The sequence below is a fragment of the Lates calcarifer genome, unplaced genomic scaffold (assembly GCF_001640805.2).
Source record: "Lates calcarifer isolate ASB-BC8 unplaced genomic scaffold, TLL_Latcal_v3 _unitig_4152_quiver_3226, whole genome shotgun sequence".
Classification (NCBI taxonomy): Eukaryota; Metazoa; Chordata; class Actinopteri; family Centropomidae; genus Lates; species Lates calcarifer.
The window spans coordinates 108-9,663 of record NW_026116736.1 but is presented as its reverse complement, the minus strand read 5'-3'; the positions used below and the strand labels follow the sequence as shown (position 1 = coordinate 9,663).

Here is a 9,556-nt window from a genome sequence, read left to right as displayed (position 1 = left end):
TTAGTAGTCCCAATTGAGCAGCACCAGATTGTGGTGCAAAAGCAGAGTTGTTCAGCGTGTGTGAGCATTGTCCATGCACAGCTTTCACTGCTGATTGGCTGTTGTCCGTGTCCCGTCTGTGTGTAACCAATCAGATGGTGCTGTGGGCGGGACAATGCTGGAGACAGAGTAGTGACTGCAGACAGAGAGACATGGCTGCATCAGAGCCAAATAACCCAGTTTTAAATTGATCTCTTTGCCCGTCAGATTAAAAAAAAAGGCAGATGCCGATATGTGTCAAAATGCTGAATATCTGCGCCGATAATCGACATGGAGGTCATTAATTCAAGGGTTCACATACTTTTTCCACTAGCACTACGAGGTTTTTATGGTTGCTCTCAATAAAAACATGAAAGGTGATTTTTTTTGTGTTATTATTTAGGCATATTTGTCAATATCCTTGACTTAGATGAAGATCAGATCACATTTTATGACAAATTAATGCAGAAAACCATGAAATTCCAAAAGGTACACATAGTTTTTCTTGCCACTGTATATCTATAATCTCTCTCTCTCTCTCTATGTATGTATGTATGTGTATGTATATATATATATATGTATATATATATATATATATATAGATAGAAAGATAGATATAGATATGATGATATTGATATGATTATGTGTCTTGGGAACTGGTTCTGTGTATTCATAGAGCCCAGTGGGGTATGAACAGCTCTCAGAGAGTATAAACGGGTTACAATGAAATTACTGTGGATTCCGTTTTAAAATAGCTAATACTGATCCATTACAGGAAGTCTTCTTTGACACACTTTTAATTTTTTCCATGTCAAACTTCTATTGCTTTTTAAGTATGTCACAGTTAACAGTAAACCAGTCAGTCAAAGTGGAACAGTAAATATACAGCTGCAGCCAGTCATTTCAATGAAAAGGGCAATCAGATGAGTCTGTGGGGCCCACATTATTACAAAATTAAACAGCAGCAAGTCTTTTCTGAAACAAAGTCTCTGGACAATCAAGTTTTTGATTGAACTGGTCTCTGATGAAGAAATAGTCTTTGTAATATGAGTCAACTAAACTTAAATGTAGTATAAAAATGATTGGCTTCTGACTGAAAAAAGAGGTCAAACAGAAAAGCAACATTTGTCTTTAATATAATCAAAGATGGATAAAGTTGCTCAGTCACAATTAGTGAGTAGTTTTTGTAGAAAAAACAATAACCCCAGGTTAACCCCAGATCACATGAACTCTGTCATCCCTCCTCCTACTTCAGCCTCTCTAATAATAATAATGGGGCGGCTGTGGCTCAGTAGGTAGAGCCACCATTCCGAAGGGCGGTGGTTCGATTCCTGGCTCCTCCAGTCCGCATGCCGTAGTATCCTTGGGCAAGATACTGAACCCAAGTTGCCTCCGATGTTTGTCATTGGTGTGTGAATGTGTGTGTCTGTGCTAGAAAGCACTATTGTATAGAGGTGCTGTATGAATGTGTGTGAATGGGGTGAATGTGATCTGTAGTGTGAAGCGCTTTGAGTGGTCGAAAAGACTAGAAAAGCGCTATATAAGTACAGTCCATTTACCATTTAATAATCCTTAACAACATGAAATTTACCTATGTGATAATTCATATGGTCAAAATAGAGTTCAAATCTGATACAGCCAAATATTAACGTATTAGTCAATTGCATCTTATTACATGTTTAATCAGCCAACAAAATGATGTGATCTGAGTCAGACAGGTCAATCCAAATTCACTGACCTTTAAGGATAGCCAGATCTTCTCCAACCCTCTGTAGGCGTATTGCTCCCTCCTCCACATCTCTTAAAGTGAGCTGGCCAGGAGGGGAGGTAGTGCCTCTTTGTAAATGGTCCACATAGTCCTCCAGTTCACTGGGAGGAGAAAAATATATCAGTGGTATTAACAGTCAATAGGAAACTGAACTACAATATGTGATAGTCTACTGTAGACATAGGATGGCAGCAGAGAGCACACAGCAGGAGTTCCACAGTACTGCTGATAGTACCGCTGATAACATAATAACAAAATGATTCTAATCACTTGATTCTAATCACTTTATCTACTGTACATAAAAGTGTACAGTGTGATGTGTGCTGAAGTGAGTACTGTATTTTGACATGGAATTGTGAAACTAGTTGACAACAACACGTCACCAAGCAAACCAGTTTGACAATGTCTATGAATTTATGACTCATACTGTGTGTGTGTGTGTGTGTGTGTATGTGTGTGTGTGTGTGCTGGTTTTGGCCTTCACATTTCTTACAAACCTCCAGGGTTTAGGGTTTAGGGTTAACATACACACTTGGTCTTCCTGAACCTAGTCAGATTCAGAGTTCAGCAGGAAAAGCAAGAGAATAAATTAAATCCAAAAACAACTTAAAATATTAAGCAGAGGGGACTGAGTACATCTGATTAAGTATCATGAGTTTAGTACATGAGTATTTCAGTTCTTTTCTACTTTATCTTTCGAACATTTTAGAGGAAAATTTTACTTTTTAGCAGTAGTTAGTAATTTTTGATGGATTTTTTTTAATAGTGTTGCATTTATTTGAAAGCTTCAGTGATTAAATGATAACTCACCAAAAAATATATAAAGCTGTTAAAAAAATAAAGTTCAGCTGACAGACTTTGTGTTGTACATACTGGTCCTAAATCACTTGCTTATAAATCCAGGTTGTTCTGTTGCTACCAAGGCCTCATGGAGGTGAACTCCTGTTGAGGAGCAGGCCAAGAAGAGAGTAACTCCTCTCTCTTGAGGAAAAAGTGGAGAAGAGGAGAATGAGAAGATTGGAGAACATCTGGGTTTGTTGTCCAGGTGATATCATGGCCATACAGTGATCAATGGTAGCTGGAATTTGGAAGATTTTACACCTAAGTGTGAAAAGATGAAGGACCCTGAGAGAATGAGATCACTGGCCATCTTTTGTCTATGGAACAAAAGGGAGCAATGTGGTCTGATCATTTTGTGTGGGCTGATGCCTCACAATAGTCACTTCTTTACTCTTCATATTGACAACTCTACCTCAATCTAGATTTCAACTCTCAACCCAATCAACTCTGACCCACATGTGAACTCTTTTGTGTATGAACTAATGTTGAAACTACACACAACTACAACAACACTTAGTAGCAAAATGTCCAATTAATTTTGAACCCTTTTGCACGTACATCTATGCGTTACATTAACATCTGGACAATCACTGCCACCTTCTAACATTTTTGCACTCTACACTTTACATTTTATATTTTAACTTTACTTTTTTAATTATGTATATTTATGTTCCTTGTAAATATAGCTCTTGTTTTTTGCTCTTTTCTTTTACAATAACTGTCCTTTAGCACCAATATACCAAGACAAATTCCTTGTATGTGCAAACTTGGCAATAAAGTCTGATTCTGATTCTACTTACAGTATATATACACAGTTCTTTATATATTCATGTAAACCCACTCAAATTAAAGCTGGACAAGGTCTGTGATAGATGTTTGGAGACAGGACATGCTGATTTCAAGTGGGCTACTGGAACTCATAGACAAGAGCTAAAAATACTGAACTAATGGATTTGCAACATGTTTATGTTTTTTTTTTATCTTAGACAATAGATATATTTGTTTTAAAATTCTTGCTTCCCAAGAGAATTGGCTGTTAGGAGACAATCTGGAGACAGAGTAGTGACTTTTGGATCATCAAAAAACAAAATGCTAATGGGGACATGATCCACTCTACTGACTGAAGAAGCTACCAGCTTGAACAAGCTGCTTCATCCAAACTGTCTCTTGATCACGAAGGAGTAAGGTTACGACACCTTTGAACTACTGGCCAATAACCTGTCTCTTCACAACACAGAAGCATCGCTCAGGCACCATGGCGGCTAAGTTGAGTAGGCACGGGTCAATACATAAGTAAAGCTGTCAAGGGCATTGCAAAGCACCAGCTACTTGTCGATAGAGCGATCACCCAAGACTAGACAGACCAACCTGAGCACTGCCTGAGAGAAAGCCTACGACTTAATGCCCCATACAAGACCATTACACAGGTCACCATTAAGTGAGACATAAACCAAGGTGATTCACTGTCCCTGCAAATACAGATTCAGAAGTGGAGTAACCATCAGCCACCTTCTATAAATGGATAGCATCAAGCTGTACACTGTACAGTGAACAAGACATTGACTCACTGATCCACCTCACCAGGGTCTACAATGAGAACATCGGGATATCATTTGGACTGGACAAGAGTGGCTGCATGGTGACAAAGAGAGGGAAAGTGATAAGTTCTGAAGTGGTGGCATCACCCAAAAACAAAATAGCAGACATACAGGACAGTGTGAGGTACCTGAGTATCCCACAGGCCAATGGAAGCCACGATGAGGACATAAGGAGATCTGCTATAACCAAATACCTCCAGAGGGTAAGACAGGTACTGAGAGGCCAGCTCAGTGGTAACACAAGACAGCACAAGATGTTAGAAACATCACATGTATCATGTCATCTCTGCAGATTAGTCAGCTGCATAGTCATGCTGCCAATCTACCACATCCCAAAGGTGCTCTATTGGATTCAGATACGGTGACTGAGAAAGTTAATGCAGCGCAAAGGTTTAATGAACATTGTTATGTTAATGAAACCTGTTTGAGATGACTGACTTTGTGACATGGTGCACTATTATGTTGGAAATAGTCATTAGAAAATGAACAGTTTCTCTCTCTGATGCCAAGACACCAAATGTGAAGATTTGTTTGAGCAGGTTGTTTTGGCTATGATAAATTTGAACTACCATTTGTAACTTTACTGTACTTTTACTTACTCAAGTAAATTTGTGATATAATATATGTAATCTTAATCCAATACATTAGGGTACATGCTTTTTGTTACTTTCATTTATCTATAAATAAATACATCTGAGCTCAGCAGTTGTCTGGCTGTGAGAGATAATCATTAGCCTACTAGCCAATCATAGCCGCAGCACCACAGGCGGATGGAGGTGTGGCCCTACTTTCTCCACAACCCCCTTTAGCTGACTATAGCTCAAGAACATGAAGGATGATGAGACCCATCTCTCTCTGTCTCCTGCAGATTGGCATCAGCTGCCTGACATCTTATGTCCTGCCGGGTGGACGACATACCTTGTGTATGAGGTACACGTGTAGCTGGCTCACTGTTATGACATATGTAACAAACAATGAAAGACAACCTAAGGAATCCACATATACCAAGCATGTCATGCTAGGTTATCAGCCAGGGGATGAAATAATGCTCCAATGCTCAATTTTAGTGATGAAAAAAAGCAGTTTGAATGAATGGGCTCCGGGACTGCCAGGGTCCCTGAAATAAAGTTGTCGAGGGTGGGATGTCTGCTAATGGAGTTGAGAATCCGGTCCTATACAACAGTATAGTGGCTAACTATTTGAACTGAATTGGATCTCAATCAGCAAGGATTTACTTTTACACTACATTGCAGACATTGACTTGCAGTCATTGTGGCCACTCCCTTAAAGCCCCCCCTTCGACACCAAAAACCAAGAAAGTTGAAACTGAAAACCAGTAACACTGAAAAATTACTGGCAGTGTAAAAAACTGTCACTGAAAAAAGGAAGACATGAAGAAAAAAAATCTGCAGATTGACAAGATGCGTTGTCTGTATTTTAGTTTTCTGTGGAACTTTTTTCAGTGTTAATATAATTTTGTCTAATATAAGTATTTCAATGCCAATGTCTCTTTTCTGTGCATTGCTCCCTGACTGATCCCTCTGGCACAATAATCTCAACAATATCCTGTAGTGTGTGATGCACCATTATTTTCAAATCTTACAGTGTACGTATGTTTGAGATAGAGGGAAGAACATCTGCTAGGTTATGTGCGTAATGCAAACCAATTTCAAAGTTTATTAACACCTGTAGTCTCGGCCAGGCTGAAGTAATTCAATCACTGGCTCTCTCTACAAAGAAAGTGGCATATCTTTCAGTTCATAATATATTTAAGCTAGATTGCTAAGCAATATAAACTAACTGACATTTGAGTTAGTAATTTTGTGAAGAAAAGCGTATAGGTGAAGCTTAGTTGATGTTTGGTATTTTAGTAATGATGGATGTGATTTGTATTGGTGTGCAGGGAGATAACTGTGTCACATGCACTCTGAAACTCCTGCTCATGATAAATGCCAGGCCTCTGTTTGCACAGTCAGCTGTGCTATGAAGTCAATGTGTGGCATGTTAACATGAGAAAAAGCCCTGATGTTTCTGGAAACCCATGCCATAGCAGATCAAATCACTGCCCATTCCCCAGCTCTATTTTTAACAATATGTTTCTTCACATTCTCTCTCTGCCTAAAGATGCTGTTGTGCTGTGTCTTACATGCCAAAACGATTTGACTACAGCTGCAGTGACATCATTTGAGGCATGATGTCAGAGTAAGCATGTCAATGTTGAAAAGGCTATATCACAACTTCAGAAATAATTGCCACGAATGGAAAGTCCAATCTGTGCTTCAAAATTGAGCAAAAGAGAATCATCTCTTGACATTTCACAGAGCTGATGTTTTGCCATGCACTCATAGTGTTGCACAGTGTAGAAGAATTACTTAAATCCAGTGTTTCTCTGCTTAGCTCACTTTCTGCCACAAAGTAGGCTGACACATGTCCTGTCACATGGAAGTATTACCAAAATGTAATTTTATCCTGTCTTTTAACAATGATTGGTTGTTGAAGAATAAGTCTGGTGTTAGTCTATAGTTTTCTTTAGTCTACAAATCCCATGGCACGACCAAAACTAATGTATGTTATAAAAATAAAATAAGAAATTTTATTTACATGGTGCATTTCAAGATACTAAAAGACCCTTTACATGATAATTAAATGAGTAAAAAAGAGGGACGCAACACAAGCTCAGGGTAGTGAACATAGCAACGTCAGAATATGTTTGGGGAGAGAGTTTAAAAGGGAGGGTTGGCTCTGTCACCCCAGGTCAGTGCTTAGTCCTGGATATTGGGGACAGGAGGTTGGTCAGAGGAGGCCTGATGATGGAGGGCTTTGTGAGTGATATGAAGGAGTTTGAACTGAATTGGTTGCAGGACAGGGAGCACGAGGGGTAGTGGGGCTGTGGGCCACAGACAGGACAGGTAGGTCCGAACGTGTTGAGAGACTAACTAACTAACTGACTCAGTAATGTCAGTCACACAGCAATAGCTATCTAAAGTTTGCTAACATTAGCCACCATGAGCTACTGATCATAGCAGACCACAACTGTGTTGACAGATCTTTGTGTCCTGACTTGAGCAAGGCTGTGTTTTATTTCTAATGAAACCAACTTATTATTTGTAAGAGAATGGCTGCGCTACTACTACGTTTTCAGTGAGTCATTCTTCTAATAGACAGTTTCCAACGAAATTCAAACTTACCTGAGGTGCATGAGTATTCTGTCCTCTGTAGCCAGGTAGCGGGTCCTCTCCCCCTCTATCTCAGCTCTCCATCTGTATGCTGCCTCCTCAGACTGAGCCAGCCGATCACACATCAACATCAACAGCTCCTGACTTGCCATCTGCAGCATCGCATTTACACTCTCTTGGTTTGACAGCTGAAACACATAGAACAAAAATACATTTACAGCTCCTACTCCTGTGCCTTTGAGTTGATCATTTTTGTATTGTTTACATGCTAAATAAGACAAAAATCATTTCAGAATATTTTTTTCTTCAAATTCCTTTTTTCTTTGCCTGTAACACATACAATATTTTTGTTGACTCATCTTGAATTTCAGGGGAATTACAGAAATCCAGTCAAGTGTGATTTGAGGTAACAAGCCAACCCCTGGCCATCATATAGAGCCACACCTGACTATTAGCTGCTGGCTAGCTAGCAGAGCAGTAAGTTTGTTTACATTTCCAAAGAAGTGTGGCTTAGGTCCAATTTATTAATTTCAGCCTTATCCCCCTCCTCCTGATCTAACAGTGTGGGTTAGGGTTAGGTGAACAGTCCTAACAGTCTCATAACTAAACCCTACCCACATGTAGTGTTGCACTCAGAATGTGTCACATGATTGAAGCCTTAGGACTAAAGCATCCACTTCCCTTTTGTTTTGAACAACATCACATGTTGTCTAAGTTCACGCTGTACTCGGTTTAAACCTGCAGTGACTGGTGTTTTTAGTTGATAGTTGTTAGTTGGTAAACTGTTATCAAACAGTGGATTATTTCCACATCAGCAGTTACAGAGCAACATAACCAATTATTTGGGGTGGTGTTTGTGTCCACCTTTGTTCTTGGTTTGTTTTTGGTCTCAAGCAACTCCTGAGAGAAAATTTGCCTCTACATGCTCCACTATGTTCATCAGCTAGTCTCTAACAGTGTCTGTCTGGTGTTTGCTGCTGAGCAGGTTGCGGACAGTGACTTTTAACAGCTTCTACTCTGAAAACAGACCTACTGCAGCCAAAAGCAATACCATGAGAGCAGCGAGAGTGAACCAAAACTGTAAAGTTGTGGTCCAGGCAGATAAACAATGAGCTGAAACTGACTATAAAACTTGATAAAGCTGAGGGGAACTGCAGACTCATCTGATATTCATCATTACTGTATCAACGTCTTTCACAGTGTCACACTGTTTTGACATTATCATTTCATGCTTTCTTTATTGTAGAAAATAATCAGTTGATTTAAGGCTTACACAAATCTGTAATTCACTGTAATTCACATACATACATTGTATATTGTTCTTTGTACATTATCCATTAATCAGCCTTCATCTATAGTGTGATCATGTTGCATCCATTTCAGTTATTATTATTATTATGTTTTTTTCTGTTATTTATGCTGCACTGATAAGAATAAGTGAAACAGGTACCTGTAGGTGTCTGAGTTGGCCGAGTTGCAGTCGCAGCTCACACACATGTCTCTTTGCTAATACCAAGCCCTGCTGCAGCCTGCTGTCAGAGGGGAGGAGCCTGAAGAGCCAGAAGGGCAGGACTGCAGCTGTCAATCAAAGTGGCAGGGTTCTGAGGCTCAGGTGACACCCCTGAAAATCAAAGAAAGGTGATTTTAACATTATTGTTATGTTAAGCGCATATGTAGCCGTATGTATGATAGTAATGTCAACATGTGTTGTAATTGTGATCTCACCAGGTCTGTTGTTGAGCAGTTTGCATCCAGCATTCTCACTGAGAAGACACACAGACCTCAAACCTCATGATCCTTGTTCTAGTCAGGGTTTATACAGTATACATGACTAAGTTTACGTTAGTACCAGAATTATTTCTTCCTTCAGTGGAATAAAAGACTTTATAAGCTGACATTGGTTTAAGGGGATAAAGGCAGATGTTCAGACCTGACAGTGTCCTTGACTCCTTGAACATCTGGTCCCATGGACAAAGCATGGTGCACCAACCCTGCTAGGCTGGCTATCTGCTCCTCCATGGCTTTCATTCTCTCACTAAAAAATAGAAACACATGTTTCCATTACATAACATCTGTCTGTCAAGTAGTGTTGTAACACGTGTATTCAGCTCTTCAACTGCACTGTAAGCAGTTTATCAGACATGATAATGTTTGAG

General features: G+C 39.5%; 1 long non-coding RNA gene across 1 annotated transcript; it reads right to left on the bottom strand.

Annotated features, from left to right (window-relative positions):
• Window positions 1-1,767: 1,767 nt before the first annotated feature.
• On the bottom strand, window positions 1,768-9,167 carry LOC108896738 (uncharacterized). The gene is made up of 4 exons (XR_001963161.2): window positions 9,126-9,167; window positions 8,851-9,021; window positions 7,413-7,588; window positions 1,768-1,887 (listed from the first exon to the last, which is right to left on the bottom strand). It is a non-coding gene; the product is annotated as an uncharacterized LOC108896738 (long non-coding RNA).
• Window positions 9,168-9,556: the final 389 nt, after the last annotated feature.